This window comes from Piliocolobus tephrosceles, chromosome 10 (genome assembly GCF_002776525.5).
Source record: "Piliocolobus tephrosceles isolate RC106 chromosome 10, ASM277652v3, whole genome shotgun sequence".
Classification (NCBI taxonomy): domain Eukaryota; kingdom Metazoa; phylum Chordata; class Mammalia; order Primates; family Cercopithecidae; genus Piliocolobus; species Piliocolobus tephrosceles.
In genome coordinates, this window is record NC_045443.1 from 123,425,199 (window position 1) to 123,442,143 (window position 16,945).

General features: G+C 39.2%; 1 protein-coding gene across 1 annotated transcript in view; it reads left to right on the forward strand.

Moving 5' to 3' along the window:
• The window catches only part of LOC111543621 (transmembrane protein 132B), a 334,879-nt gene that overhangs the window by 248,941 nt on the left and 68,993 nt on the right, over positions 1 to 16,945 (forward strand). The gene's annotated exons all lie outside the window — the stretch shown is intronic.

Sequence of the window (16,945 nt, forward strand, 5' to 3'; positions counted from 1 at the left end):
CATAAATAGTGATCACACATCTTAAGTGTTTTCTGATTTTTGTTGATTTTCACTCGTATACTCAATAACATTTCGAGCATTTGCTGGAAAAATCTTAGATGTACTGAGTCTCACCAGGAAGCCTCAGTGGACGTGGCAGGGTTGAGAGTTCCCTGTGGGGCTCTGTTCTGGGGGGCGTTCTGTTCCGCGTTCAGCACCGAATGTGATGCTTCATGCAGCGGCTGGCTCAATCAGTTTTAGAGAAACAGTCATCGGATGCCACAGTTAATAGGGTTGGATTGGAATGGCAGGTCCCACTGTGGGCGCAGAGAGGCACTTTGGTTTGTTTTTAGCGGAAATCTCTGTGGCATGCAAGATCTGAGTCTTTTTTCATTCTCTCTTTCTTGATGCCTCCTTCCTCTTCCTCCTCCTCTTCTTCTCCTCCTCCTCTCCTTCTCCTTCTTCTCTCCTTCTCCTTCTTCAGATGGAGTCTTGCACTGTCACCCACGCTGGAGTGCAGCGGTGCGATCCCAGCTCAGTACAACCTCCGTCTTCTGGGCTCAAGCAATTCTCGTGCCTCAGCCTCCGGAATAGCTGGGATTACAGGTGCCCGCCACCACACTGGCTAATTTTTGTAATTTTAGTAGAGATAGGGTTTCACCATGTCGGCCAGGCTGGTCTTGAATGACTAACCTCAGGTGATCTGCCCGCCTCAGCCTCCCAAAGTGCTGGGACTACAGGCGTGAGCTACTGCACCCGGATGTCTTTTAGGCTGAGAACCACAGCCTGCTTTCACTTGGCTGACTTGCTAGTTCTCGTTGTTTGTCTCCCTCCATTTGTCCATGGCCCTCTGCCCTTTTCTCAATTTGTCTCACCCCACCTGTCTTTCTTTATCTCTCTCTCTTGCTGTCATTCTCTGTCTATAGAGCTGTCTAATGTCTCTGTCTATATATCTCTGTCTCTTTCTCTCTCTTTAGGACCCTCTGCTGTGTCCCCTCTCTCCCTTTTCCTGTCTCCCTTCCTTTCTCCTTCCTCATCTTCTTCTTGCTCTGACCCCTGTCCCACCCATCTCTTTCACTCCCCGCTTCATCCATCGGTCCATGGAGCGTAACCAAAGGACTGGGGACCAGCGGAGCCTCCAGTCAAGGCTCTTCCTGCTCACTGCAGTCACCAGGTCTCCAGTCAGCTCACAGGAATGATAGAGGAAGGCTTATTCATATTTAAATAAAGTTATGGGTTCGGGCTTGGTTTTGATAGTGCTAAGTGCCTCCTCGACCATTTCTCTCCATAATGCCATCCACTCAGGGTTAAGTTTTAACTGAACAGGTGCCATTTGCTTGCCAGACCTGTGACAGCCAGAAGCTGTGTGAAATTTTAATGTAGCTCAAGCTGGATGAGAAGACTTTTTTCCCCAGGCAACAAATAAGTGTTTTTAATAGGTTACAGTTCTCATTGAAGGAGTGCTAGTATAATAGGTGGTGGAAGGAATTAGAGAATACACATATAATTATTACTCAGAGCTGGAGCTGGGATGTATGAATGAACAGGGCCCACCTGGGTCGGCAGAGGCAAAGGGAGGAAGGACAGCTCGGAGCCAGCCCAGGGTCTTACCTTGCGTGCATCTGTCTCTCTCCCTGACCCTCTCATCGTCTCCATGACTCTGGCTTTCTGTGTCTCTAAGCCCCAGCACACCATCTTTCTAACTCATCTCATTCTCGCTCTCTGTCTGGCTTTGTTTAAAGGTGTGTTTTGTCTTCCGTCTCGGTCTGTTTTTCTGTGTTGCATATAAGCTGTGGGCTCTCTGCTTTTGTCTGTGTATCTAGCTCTCCCTCTCATTCTCCATTTTCCTTTTCTTGAAAAAAGTTTTTACTTTTAATTTTTGTGAGCTCATAATAGGCATATATATATTTATGGGGTACATGAGAGGTTTTGATACAGGCATGCAATGCATAATAATCACATCAGGGCAAATGGGGTATCCATCCCCTCCAGCACTTCTTCTTCCTTTTCTTCCTCTCACTGCGAGGAGGGGTCTGTCCATGAATCTTCAGCCCCTCCCCTTTGACCCAGAGCCAGAGGTTTTCCCCCATGCAATGCCTGATAGACCCCTGCTCTCAAGGTCAGCCCTTATCAGCCTTGTCAGATGGAGACTGGGGTGCTGAGTGCTAACAGATCATCACAGCCTCACTTTGTCTCCTTCTTATATTCTATCAGATACAGAGACTGAACCATGGATAGAATTTCCTCAAGTATCTCACACTTTTTTCCCCCCCTTTGGCCCTTTTGGTGGTTCTTGTTTAAACATCGAATACTAATGTCAGAGCTTTACCACTCACTTGGTCACAATGGCTTCCATTGCTGCATATCCTAAAGAAGCAGGTGTGTAGCTGGTCATGATTTGAGTGATCACATTTACTTTGATTAATTATTTGCCCTTTATGTGGGTTTCTTGCTAAATGCAAAATTTACTATGACATGGTACTGTTCTACTCTGGTACCAACAGAGTAAAAACAATCACACTTTACCTCTGACCTCGATGACCACAGCAATTGTATCCTTTTGCAGTGTGATTCCCACCCACTTCTCTGGGGCAGTGGTCAGGAGCACGTGTTTTGGAGTTGGGCGAGTCCCAACTCAGCAACTAACTTGGTGGATGACCTCAAGAGCCTCGGTTTCCTCTTCTGTAAAGTGGGGTAATGACAGTAGCTGTTCTGGGCATTGCTCTTTCGGTCTCAGTGTCTATCTGGGCTGCTCTGCTCATGTCCATTGCCTGCTTGGCCTTTGTGGGCGTTTGTGTTATGCCCCAGTTCTACAGGGGGTTCCCAAGCTGGCATTTCCCCCAGTCACTCAGCAGTATCACCATTGCTTCCCCAAAGCATCTTCCTATCCCCAGGAAGCTGGTAGGCTGGATATTATTGCCCCACCTTACAGAAAAGACTATTGCTGGCCCAGGATCACCTAGGAAGTTGGTGGCAGCATCCAGGTCTTTTGACTCTTAGTTCAGTGCCCATCACAGTGGCCTAGGATGCCCTCTTAGCACATAGGTGCAGGTTCCTTGAGGGATGGGCTCAAGATCTGGTGTCCAATTGCAGCTGATAAAGTGAAACGTTTGTGCAGCTGAGGATGTCCTTGTTACCATGGGCTACTTTTATCAGTGTCCCACCTACCTTCCCTATGGGACTTGGGATGCAGGGGGCATTGATATTTTTAGAACTCTCAGTTAAGACTCTTCTGGTGGTAACAGAAACCAACTAGGGCTAATGAAAGCATAAAGGAGAATGAATGATGAGGACACATCCCGGAATCCAAGGCCAGGGAAGGAGCGGGGCACAAGGAATGAACTGGAACCAGCATGGAATCTCCTTAGGAAGCTTGACCAACCCCACCCCCTCCCCTCTTCTGCTTGCCACTTTCCTGGCAGAAAATGGCCAACAACTGCTTCTTAGTTTATATTCCTTACTTTCTGGAGAGGCATCAGAGGCTGGAATCTCTTCATTTTCATTCCAAATTCTTTACAGAAAGGGCTCATTGGTTCAGCATGGTCCATTACTCATTTCTGGACCAATCCACAGTGACTTGAATGGGGAGGCCATTTTGCATAAAGCAGCGACATGGAGCCTTGCTACCATTATAATAGTGTTGGGGGAGAAGGGAAGGAAGGTTCCCAGTAGATGCTCCATATGTCACTATTGGATGGTTTTACCTGCATTCAGCCACGTTTGAGATCCTACTCCACCCCGGGAAGGATGCGAGTCAGTGGGAAGAAAGAAACCTAGTCCTTGTCCCCATGAAGTTTGGGGTCTCGTGGCTTTAACTGGTTGAGTTTCTACTCCTTGTAGAACCTCCATATGTACCGAGAGCTGTAGGGCCTCATGTATTTGTAGTCTGTTGTTTCAGCAGTGGAGGAACTGTTGTTCCTCCTTCCCTGTGAGGTAAACTTGCTTGTAAGATCCACTGGATGACCATCTTGCCTGTGAGTGACCCTTAATCGTGTGCGTTAAGCAGCACTTACCACCTCACTGTTCTTAGTTACTGGTTAATGAACTTACCTGGGCACTAGGTAAAGCTCATTCCCAACAGCCTTTGCTTCTTCCAGCTATAGTTACCACCTGGGAGACACAGGTCAGTCCTTAACAGAGCCACACTTTATTGACTGTCTCTCTGAGTGCTATCCTATTGAAATAATTTTATTTGTGTTATTTAGAGACTCAGAAAGAGCTGAATTTTGAAATCACTTACTGTCTTGTGGATAATAAATGATCAGAGTCTAAAAATAGCCATCAAGTTGGGGGAGCTGGCTGATTTCAGCATTACGTAATACACAACAGTGGGATTGAAAAATCAGTATTTAAATTGGAGCCAACCTCCTTGCTTATCTCTGAGTGAAATTTACATCTGCCTTGCAGTTTTAAAAATCAGAAGTCAAGGTGTCCGAGGGCCCAATGTGGTCAGAATTAGATTACTACTCAGAGGCTGACATTTCTGTGCCAGGGATCAAAGAGTGTAGGTGGCCAGGCCTTGAGGTTGTGGGCCAGAACCTCACAGGCTGGAAGAGCAGCTGGAGTGGAACACACTGGAAGTCACAAGTGGTTGTGACTTGGGCCTTTGTGGCTACCTAGCTGTTTCTACTAAAAACTAAGTTTTATAATATCTATAAAACATAATTATAAAAATTTCAAATTAAAAAATCTGTGTAAAGCTATCTTTTAGGCTGAAAGCTTTCTTTTGAGTTGGGAAAAGAAATGGGATTGTTAGGTTTATTTTCCAAGTGAGGAGCTGAGAGGAGACCCAGTGCAGCAGCCAGGATTGGGGGCTCTGATGTCAAATGTTTTTGCTCCCATCCTAGCTCTGCAGCTTAGCAGCAGAGTGATTCTGGCCAAATCATGGAACCTTTCATCTTCAGTTCCCTCCTTTGTAAAATGAGGATAAAAATAGTAATGCTTCAGTAGGGATGCTTGAGGATTAAATAAGATGTTAATAAGACCGTTAGTGTTTATCAAGTACTTACAATATACCAGGCACTGTTGTTGGGTACTTTGTTGGTTATCAGATGTTGATATCTATTGTAGTTTATTGTTATAAATATGCATTATTATTAACAGATAATGCATGTAAATAACTTGGCACACTGCCTGGAACTTATCTAAGTGTTTAAGAAAAATTAGTTGTCACTAATTATGTTTGTTAGGCACTTACCACATCCTGCATCTTTATGCATTTATTTATTGATTCATCTCTGTTGTCTGCTCTCTTGGTTATATCTTTGAGTCTGAACAAATGTGTTTCCCAAACACCTTCACCAAAATCCCCAAAATGTGAATATTCTCTCTTTCAACACAAAGGCACATTGTTGTTATTTTAACGAACTGCTTGAGAGTAAGTTATACACATGATGATCCTTTTTCTGTAAATATGTTTGTGTAAATTTCCTCAAAACTCTTACATAAGTAGAGTGAAATGTCAATATCAGGAAATTAATGTCCATGCAAAATATTATCTGATTCCCAGACCATATTGAAATCTTATCTGTTATTGCACTAATATGCATTATAGCAAAAGAAAAATAATTTTTTCTGTTTGAGGATTCAATTCAGGACCACACATTGCATTTGTTGTGTCCCTTAATCTGGAACAGTTTCCTAGTCCTTGTCTTTTAGGCTGTGACGTATTTGAAATGGACAGAATGTGCCATATTGGGGTTTGTCTTATATTTCCTTGTTATTAGATTCAGTTTATATGGTTTTTTTTTTGAAACCAGTCCAGAATTGATGCTATCTCCTTTTCAGGACACACAATGCATATTTATCCCATTACTAGTGATGTTGTCTTTGATCACATGGAAAAGGGAGTGCTATGGTCTGTGTGTGTCTCCCAAAATCCATGTGTTGGAAACTTAATCCTGACTGCAACAGCGTTGGGAGCTGAAGCCTTTTGGGAGGTGTTTATGTCATTAGGGCTCTGCCCTCATAAATGAATTAATGCTGTTATAAAAGGGATTGATCAAGGAGTTCATTCCTTTTTGCCCTCTGCCTTCTGCAATCCTTTCCAGAGGCTACACCATTCAAGGTGCCATTTTGGAAGCAGAGGGCAGCCCTCACCAGATGCTGGTGCCTTGATCTTAGACTTCCCAGCCTCTATGAATGTGAGGGGAAAAAAAATTGTTCTTTATAAATTACGCAGTCTGTGGCATTCTGTTATAGCAGCACAAAATGGACCAAGACAGGTGGTATATGCTAGTTTAGACACCATAAAGTTACTGTGTTTTTTTCCCTTTGAAATTAATGTTTCTTTCACAGAGATACTTTGGCACAATGCAAGTGTCCTGTTTCTTATCATCCTTTCAATCAGCAGCAGAGCCCATTAATGATTCTTGCCTGAAACAATTATAGTAATAAATAGTGATTGCCAGGTGGTGATATTGTAGTTTCATCATTCCTTTTTATATTTGTTAGCTGGAATTCTACTCTAAGGATCAATCTTCCTTTCTCCACTGTTTGTTTATAACAATATGGACTCAGAAGCTTATTTTATTCTACAGATTATAGTTGACTGCTGTGATTATTTACTGTGATGCTAAAATTGTCCCAGACTGGAAGTGGGTGCCCCTTCACTCTGCCTCTTATGTCCTTTTGACTTTTTTTTGGAGCACTTTGTTACTTTCTGCCTCCACAGGATATTTTAGGCTCATGTTCTTGTACTTTCTTTGTCTTGACACTTATATCAGCCATTTCTCTAAGGAGCTCTATTTTCTTTTATTGGAGATTGGTTTTTAGAGCTCCATTCTGGGTACTAGGTGTGCTGATTGCTAAAGGGGTGTTATTATCTCTAAGCCCTCTCAGTGAACAGAACCAGGAGAAAACTATATACATGTGTACATATATATACACCCACATTATACATAGGTAGACCCATGTGTGTCCCCACCCCTGTGATTTTGTGCTGCTCTTCTTCCCATCCCAGTTCATGATTGCAGACTTCACTCTAACTCCTTCTCCTTTCCATTTTTAAACTCAATTTTCTAGCAGTGAGAATCCTGGCTCTCATTACCCAACACATATTGTTTGCTCAATCCTAGAATACTAAAGCAGTTTTAGAATTGCTAACCCATACTGCTGTGGAAAACAAACCTAACTAGAATTCAATATGTGTTTACAGTTATTTTTATCTTTAGCCTGAGAGTACATAGTCAAAATAATGTGCCGAAAGTTACTTGCCACTCCTAAATTTTAATAGCTTAAAGCAACAGAGGTTTATTTGTGCTCACACTGCTTGTCTGACACAGATCAGTTGGAGAATTTTGCTCTGGGTCACTTTGGGAGCCAGGATGGTGGAGCAGCCACCATCACCATGGCATGAAAAGGGAAAGTATGAAGTCTTGTGCTCTCAGAGCTTCTGATTCAAATGAGCACATAATTCCACCTGTGTTTCATTGGAAAGTTCAAATGGGCAGTAAAATACAATCAAACTGTGTGCTCAAAAAGAGGGCTTGTGAGGAAATTTTATTTATTTAATGCCATCCTTATAAATTCTTCGGAATTTTTTTTTATAGCTAAGAAAACTGAAGTACTCTGACTTATTTTTAAACAATATAGGGTCCAATTAATCATTTTATCTGTCACATAATATTTTATACTGTGGACCTGTACCAAGTTCATGGGGCCATTTCCCAATTAATGGATATTTAGATAGTGTCTACCTTTTCCTATTAGAAACAGTGCTTTGATGAATATCCTTCATGAACCGATGACCTTGTTTGGGCATTTCTCTCAATAAAGATACCCATAGGTGGAGTTACTGAGCAGTCAGTTTCTTCATCAGTTAGAGATTCCTTATTTCCTACATTCTTCTCTGTAAAGTGAAAAGAATAATAGAAGCAACCTCATTAATTAATACGAAGCCCTTGTCACAATCCCTAGCACAAAGCAGATGCTCTCTTATATGAGAGCTATTATTATTCTTTTCTCTCAAATGTGGTACTAGATTGTGATGTTCTCTTTTGCCTTTGTATTTCCTGTGGGTAGTTCCCCTCGTCCAATGGGATTTCAGATTCCCAGCGTGGAAGGAGTTGCTGTTCTCTGTTCTTCATAAAACAAGGTACTTTAAGGCAATGTGTTCTTCAGTTCTTTCTAGATCTAAGATATCCCTAAGATTCAGTGGACTCTGCAGATTAGAAGCTAACAGACCTATCGTCATGTAAGGAATCATGACCATTTGAGAAACAAGAAGAGGAAAGGAGAGACTGTCAACACTTAGAGCTGCTTGCTGCCTGATGTGTGAATCCTTCTCATGGCCATAGAGTATGAGGCTGTTACTCACCCTGGTAAAACTTCAGCTGGTCAAACAGGGTGTTGAAGATGCCCTGTATTATATCTACTTCTTGGATTTTATAGTCTGCCAAATTTTTTCTCATTGGCAAAGTTGTTGTGTTGCCCGCTGTCCATCTTTCACAAAACACTGAATCATCACTGGCATTGAGGAGTGGTATGAGCCTTTCTACTGATATCTGTACTGATGTTCCCAATACATGAAATGCCAGGACGTATGGCATTATCTCACTATTTAGAATAACACGGAATCTTTTGTTTGTTTGTTTTCACTATGCAGTGGCTTTCAGTATATTCACAAGGGTTGGCAACCATCAACACTAATTCTAGAATATTTCCGTCACTCCTCCAGTGAAATCCCAAACCTATTAGCAGTCACACACACACACATACACACACACACACACACACACACACCCAGGAGTATAATTGCTAGGTCATATGGTAATTCTCTGTTTAACCTTTTGAGGAAGCACCAGACTTTTCTACAGCAGCCACACGATTTTACACCCCACAGACAATGTATGCGAGTTCCAATTTCCATACATTCTTGCCAGTCAACACTTGTTATTTTATGTCTTTTTATTTAAAGCTGTCCTAGTCAGTGTGAAGTGGTATCTCTTTTTGGTTTACATTTCCTTAATGATGTTGAGCATCTTTTCATGTGTTTATTGGCCAATTTGTGTTAATATATCTTCTTTTGGAAACTGTCTATTCAAATCCTGTTCCCTCATTTTTAATCTGGGTATTTGTCTACTTTGTGTGGTATAATAGTTCTGTATATATTCCAAACACTAGACCCTTATCAAATAAATTATTTGCAAATATTTTTTCCCATTTGTGGATTGTCCTTTTACTTTCTTGGTGGTATCCCTTGAAGCACAAAGGTTTTAAATTTCGATAAAGTACAATGTATCTATTTTCTTTGTTGGTTGTGCTTTTGGTGTCATATCTAAGCAATATTTGCTGAGTCTGAAGTCATGAAGATTTATACCTAAGTTTTCTTTAAAGAGTTTAATAGTTTGAGCCCTTAAATTTATGTCTTTGGTATATTTTGAATTAAATTTTGAATGTGGTGTGAGGTATGGATCCAACTTTGTTCTTTTTTATGTGGATATCCAGTTATCCCAGCATCATTTGTTGAAAAAACTATTCTTTCACCACTGAATTATCTTGACATCCTTGTTGAAAATCAATCTGCTGAAAATGTGAGAGTTTATTTCTGGAAAGTCAATTCTAATCAGGAAGTGTGAGCCTTCCAACTGTTATTTATCAAGATTGCTTTGGCTATTCTGCCTCTTCATCTCCATATGAATTTTAACACTAGCTTGTGTATTTCTGGAAAAAAGGCAGCTGGAGTTTTGATAGCAATTACATTGAATCTGTATATTTCTTTGGGGAGTGTTGACATCTTAACAATATTAAGTTTTCCAATCTATGAACATAGGATACATTTTATTTATTTATTTAGGTATTTTTAAAATGTTTCCAACAATACTTTGTGAGATATTTAAGTTTAACCAACTACTTTCATTAAACTTATTTCCATGTAATGTAAAAGAGAATTAGTTTCTTAATTTCATTTATATATCGTTCATTACAAATAAAATTGAGTTTTAGATTTTCATGTTGTATCCTGAAATTTGCTTAACTCCTTTGTTAGCTTTAATGGTTTGCTTGTGAATTTCTAGAATTTTCTAGGTATGGGATCATGTCATCTGCAAATAGAGATAGTTTTACTTCTTCCTTTCAATTTGGATTCCTTTTAATTAATTCCCCCCCTCTCCCCACCAATTACCTTGGCTAGAACCTCCAGTACAACACTGGATAGAAGTGGTGAGAGTCATCTTTGTCTTCTTCCTGATCTTGAGAAAGCTTATGTTCTTTTACCACTGTGATGTTAGCTGTATGTTTTCCATAGATGGCCTTTATCATGTTGAGGAAGTTCCCATCAATTCCTAATTTATTGAGTAACTTTATCATTAAAAGGTGTTGGATTTTGTCAAATGCTTTTTTTCACATGTCTTGAGATCATCAAGACATGCATTTTGGTCCTTTGTTCTATAATTAAACTATATTACATTGATTAATTTTCATACGTTGAACCAACCCTGCATCCCTGGGATAATTCCCACTCATTGTGGTGTTTAGTCCTTTAAAAAAATGTTGCATGCATTTGTTTGCTAGTATTTTGCATGTGTGTGTGGCAGGGGTGTGTGGTTGGCATCTATATTATTTAGGGATATTGGCCTGTAGTTTTCTTTTCCTGTGATGTCTTTGCTTTTTTTTTTTTTTTAATTAGGGTAATACTGGTCTCATAGAATTAGCTGGGAACTGTTTCATCTTCTAATTTTGTGAAGAATTTCTAAAAATTAATATTACTCTTTCTTTAAGCTTTTGTTAGATTTTATTAATGAAACCATCTGGTCCTGAGCTTTTCTTTGTGGAAAGTTTATTTTTTAATTATTCAATCTCTTTATCAGTTATAGATATTGAAATTCCAATTTCCTCTTGAGCCAGTTTTGGTAGTTTTTGTCTTTTTATGAATTTGCTCTTTTCATCTAGGTCATCTGGTTTTTGGCATATGCTCTAGTATTCCTCTATAATTTTTTTTTCCCTGTAATACTGAGCTCCTGTTTAATTCCTTATTTTAGAAATCTGAATCTCCCTACTGCTTCACTCATCAGTCTGGCTAAAGTTTTGTCAGCCTTAAAATTTTTCCAAATAACTTACTTTTGGTTTCATTGCATTGATTTTCTCTATATTTCATTTATTATTTTGTATTAATACATAAATATGAAATGTAATATCTAATATTATTTAACATAACATTATTTAATAGTAAATACCAATATTTAATATAAATAATGTGATATAATATTTTTATTATTATTAAATTATACTTATCATTTTTTCTGCTCTATTATTATTGTCTTCCTTGTGCTTGTTCTAGGTTTAGTTTGCTCTTTTTTCTCTAGTTCTGTAAGGTAGAAAGCTAGGTTATTAATTTGAGATATTTTAATTTTCCCATATAGGCATTTACAGCTATAAATTTCCCTCTAAATACTAATTTTAATGAATCTCATAAGTTTTGGCATGTTGTGTTTTCATTTTTACTCATTTGGTAGTATTTTCTGATTTCTCTTGTGATTTCTTCTTTGAAACATTGGTTGTTAAAAGAGGATTGTTTAATTTCCGAATGTTTACAGATATTTTAAATTTTCACCCTATCCTTTTCTAATTTCATTCTATTGATATCAGATAATTTACTTTCTATAATTTCAGTCCTTTCAAATTTGTTGAGACTTGTTTAATGGCCTGACCTGTGATATGTCCTACAGAATGCTCCATGTAAATGCAGTAACAATGTGTATTCTACTGTTGCTGGCTACTGTGTTCTGTAGATGTCTGTTAGGTCTTATTTCTTTATAGTATTGTTAAAGTCTTCCTTTTCATTGTTGATCTTATGACTAGTTGTTCTGTTAATTACTGAAAGTGGAATATTGAAGTCTCCAACTCTTATTGTTGAATTTTATCTCTTCCTTCAACTGTGTCAGTTTTGGCCTCATGTATTTTGGGGCTTTGTTAGGTATATTTTCTTGTTGATTGACTCATTTTATACAACATTCATCTTTGTCTCTGTTTTTGTCATACAAGTTGCATCTTTCTGCAAGTTGTGTGTCCATGAACAAACATCTATAATTATTCCTTTATGCAGTTCTCCTTTAAATAAGATAGAAGAAATGTAATGTCACAAACAAAAATATGTTTGTACTGTCCTTTATATTTCTCAATGTAGTTACATTTACTGGTGCTCTCTATACCTTCATATGTAATTGAATTACTGTCTGGTGTTCCTTCATTTGAGCCTAGAGGTCTTCTTTTGGTGTTTCTTGTAAGATGAGTCTGTTGGTGAAGGACTCTCTCAGTTTCTGTTTCTCTTGTTTTGTGACAATTTCTTCATTTTATTTTGAAAGACAGGATTTCTGGATAGAAAATTCTTGGTTGACAGTCTTTTCTTTCACCACATGGAATGTGTCATCCTTCTGCCTTTTTGCCTCCAGTTTCTGATAATACAACAGTTCTTAGTCTTTTTGAAGATTGCTTGTATATCATGAGGTATTTTTGTCTTCCTGTTTTCCATATTATACAGTATTTTGGTATTAGACAGTTTGATTATGATGTACCTAGGTGTGGATCTCAGTGAGTTTATTCTATTTTGAGTTTGCTGAACTCTTGAATGTGCAGATTAATATTTTAAATAAAATCTGGGACACCTTTGCCATTAATTACTCAAATATTATTTCTTCCTTTTTCTCTGCCTCCTTTTCTTCTGGGATCGCAATTGTGCTTATGCTGGTATACTTGATGGCATCACAGAAATCTCCGATGCTGTATTTGTACTATTTTTGTTCATTCTATTTTCTTTATACTCCTCACATTTTAATTTTAATTAACCTATCTTTATGTTCACTGATTCTTTTTGCTATCTGCTCAAATCTGCTGTTGAGCCCCATGAGTTAATTTTTCATTTCAGTTATTATACTTTTCAACTTTAGAACTTCTAATTGGTTATTTAAGAAATGATTTATATCTATCGATACTGTCTTTTTTTTTTTCTTTGAGATGGAGTCTTGCTCTGTGGCCCAGGCTGGAGTGCAGTAGCATGATCTCAGCTCACTGCAATCTCTGCCTCCTACATTCAAGCAATTCTCCTGCCTCAGCTTCCCAAGTAGCTGGGATTACAGGCGTGGTGGTACCATACCTGGCTATTTTTTTTATATTTTTAGTAACGATGGGGTTACACCATGTTAGCCAGGCTGGTCTCAAACTCCTGACCTCATGATCTGGCTGCCTCAGCCTCCAAAAGTGCTGGGATTACAGGTGTGAGCCACTGCACCTGGCCTCTCATACTTTCTTTTAGTACTTTAGATGTTATTTTCTTTATTTCTTTGAATATATTCAAAATGTTTAATTTAAAATAATTGTCATCTTTGTCTAGTAGGTCCAATACCTTAGCTTTCTTAGGGAAAATTTGCTTTGATTGCTTTTTGTCCTGTGTATGGGCCATATTTTCTTGCTTTTTTGCATATCTCATAAGTTTTTGTTCAAAGCTGGACATTTTGAAATAATATAATGCAGCAACTCTTGGAATCAGATTCTCTTTCCCTCCCCAAGTTTGTTTTTGTTATTGTTTGTTGTAGTAGTTGTTGATTGCTTAGTGACTTTTGCAAACTAATTCTGTAAAGTCTGTAAAGTCTCTGCTTGGTTAGCTTCGTGGTCAGCCAATGATTAGGCAGAGTTTTCTTTAAATACCTGACACCTGCCTTAGCTTTCACTTCCTGCTTTCACAGAGCCTCAAAATCCAGAGGTGAGAGCTTAGGTCTATTCTCTGACCTTTCCTGTGTATGAGCACAGCTCTAGGCATGCACACAGCCCTAAGTATGATTATGATCTTATAGATTCCCAGGAATATGCCGTAGCCTTTCAAAGACCCTAGGGACGTCTCATTCTTTATCTTTTCCTTTGAAGCTTTCTGATTAAACTGTTATGCACTGCCTCAGGCAGCTAGAAGTCAAACAGTTGCCTGGCAAGTATCTCTAGGGAAGAGCTTTCCACACTGGGTGAACTGAGAGTGAAGCCAAATACCGACAGCCTTGCAAGTGGGTTTTTTCAGGGAACCATTAGACAAGTCAATACATGACAATTATTTGGGAATGAGGTTTTGAAAGATCTCCAGCCCTGACCTGCCCACTCCAGTGGCTTCTAGACTGCTGGTTTTTACTGTCAGTATAGGCTGTTATTTTTCAAAGATACTACAGCACTGGAACGTGTGAGATTTAAGCACGTCAGGTTAAAATGCCACAAAGTTCTGTTTTTACCAAAAATCAGCCATTTTTTCTTGAATAAATGATCTCCTGGTTGCCTATAAACCTTTGGTTTATTTCCAGATATACGAAAGTTGATCTTGACACTGTTTGACAGTTCCCTCATTGCTTTTATGTAGAAGGGAATTTTCTGATATTTTGATGCTACCATTTTCACTGACATCACCCTAACATGCAACATTAATGGAATCACACAGTCATAAAGGACTATAAATATGCTTCAAGGCATGAAACCTAGAACTCACACAAATAAGAGCAGAATAAAATACTTGGTTTTTTGATAGGTTAGGAATTTTTAGCATCTCTGGGATCAGGGAATGATTTCAATGTAATATTTACCATGGTAAATTGCTTTCTCATTGTGCTAGGTAGGTAGGAATTGCCTTCAGGATTTTTGAGAGGCTGTTGATGGACACAGGATAAAAAAGGTACAAAAATCTTAGCTACCTGTGAAAAAGCTGAAGGAGGAAACATGGTTGCAAAGTTATGTGTAATAGAATCATAAGTTTGTGTCAGTTGTAATTTATTATAAAAATTAATTTCACCTTTCTTGAAACTCAGTTTGGGAAATATATTGTAATGTCTTCCTTGAAGGCTATGAGCTTCTACAAGGCAGAGATTGATGTTTAGCCTTTTATCTTTCCCTAGTGTCTTGCTTGTTACCTGTCCTCATGTGTTAAGAATTTTTGTTGCAACTGACAAAAAACCCAACTCAAACTAACTTTGGTAAAACAGTTAATTTTTGTATATTTAAATTTACAAAGATAACAGACTTCAGGTATAGTTGGATTCAGAAACCTAGAAATCTTTCCCAGGAATATTTGCAGCTCCTACTCTTGTCTGATTTTCTTTGTTTGGGCTTCACTTGAATCTGTCTTTGGGGGCAAAGGGCTGCAATACCTAGATTGACTGTATTTTGGTCACATGCTCTTCTGCGAAGTCTGACTGGGTGTTCTGGGGTCAGCGCCACCCAGGCCACATTCACAGATGGCAGGAGTCAGGTGACACAGAGAGAAAAAAAAGAAACATTGTCACTAAAGGGGAAGGAAGGAGGGATGCTCATTAGACAAAATCAATGCACCACACACAAAAAATACCTGCATTGATTTTTTTTTTTCAGCTGCATGACTGAGTCGAGCTTAGCAGTTAAGATACAATCTCTGTTCCTTGTATTCATGAGATTACTCCCACTTCCATGTCATTACCCCCCACCTAGGTGAGTTCTCATCTCAACTTCCACAGTGCTTCCCATCCTATGTGCTTTAATATAAATTTATGTAAGTGTGCACAGAATGAAGCTCCCCGGGCAGAGGGGAGTGCTCAGGAACATGGAATGTAGTTCTGTTCTTTTGGATTTCTCTCTTTAAAATTTCGTCCAGAAGAGGGGACACATGTAAAAAACAAAAAAACTTAACTTTTACATTTCTTAGATTGGGTTGTTATTGTTTTTAAATATTCATTACAAAGTTGATATTTTCTGTTGACAAGTAGCTATTATTTGCAGGTTTAATATCAATGAAAAATAAATCATCTATAAAATGGGAATAATATCCGTGACTACCTTGGGAGAGTTGAGAAAACTGAATGAGGAATTAATGACATATAAAACACATAGAATATTGCCTGTTTCATACACAATAGCTAAGTTTTAGCAATTTTTATCATTATCATTATTATTATTAAAGGTCGACTCCATCTCTTACTCTATTAAGCCTTCACAATCAAGTTTGGAATAGAGAGTGTGGGGCTGACTGCAGAACCCACTTAGTGCCTAAGGTTAAGGACTCCAAGTGTGAAAGCAGTACTGAAATAATGATCTCATTGATACAGTCTGGGAGACACTGAAATAGTTATCTGGTTGGTTCATTCTAGTGAAGCCAATTGTGGAATGTTTGGTGAACTCTCATTGCTGGGCTGTGTTGCCCAGGTGTCTACCATCTTCTCTGGTTGACTCCTTTTCTCTTCAGGCAAGTGTGAAATGGCATCTCTGCCACAGTCCTGTTGTGAATCTACTCAGTGGTTCCTCAGTTCATTCATGGAGCAAATGCTGTAGAGAACTTACTGTAACAGCTGGATTTATTGTGTGCTTGTTGCCCATTATGTACCAGTTCTGTGCTAAGCTTTGTGCATTGATTGATTTATTAAGTTTTCATAAGGTCCCCGTACAGGAGCTGTTTTTATTATCCCCATTTTCCAGATCAGAGAATCCAGGCACAGTGGAAGTTCCCTGTGGTAGATGCTGTTGATGGGATGTAAATGGGCTCCACTGTGGTGAGGGACAGAAAGACAGGAGCAGGAGAGAGAGTAAAAGGTGCCAAGGTCAGATCGTTCCATGTCCATGAGTTTGGATTTTATCTTAAGAATAGCAGGGCCAGGCGCGGTGTTTCACGCCTGTAATCCCAGCACTTTAGGAGGCCGAGACGGGCGGATCACCAGGCCAGGAGACCCAGACCATCCTGGCTAACACGATGAAACCCCGTTTCTACTAAAAAAAAATACAGAAAATTAGCCGGGCGAGGTGGCGGGCGCCTATAGTCCCAGCTACTTGGGAGGCTGAGGCAGGAGAATGGCGTGAACCTGGGAGGTGGAGCTTGCGGTGAGCCGAGATCGAGCCGCTGCTCCAGCCTGGGCAACAAAGCGAGACTCCTTCGCAAAAAAAAAAAAAGAAAAAGAAGAATAGCAGGACACTTTTCAAAGAGTAATATCTAGGAAAGAAATAATCTGCATTATATTGAATCAAAAACATAATCTTT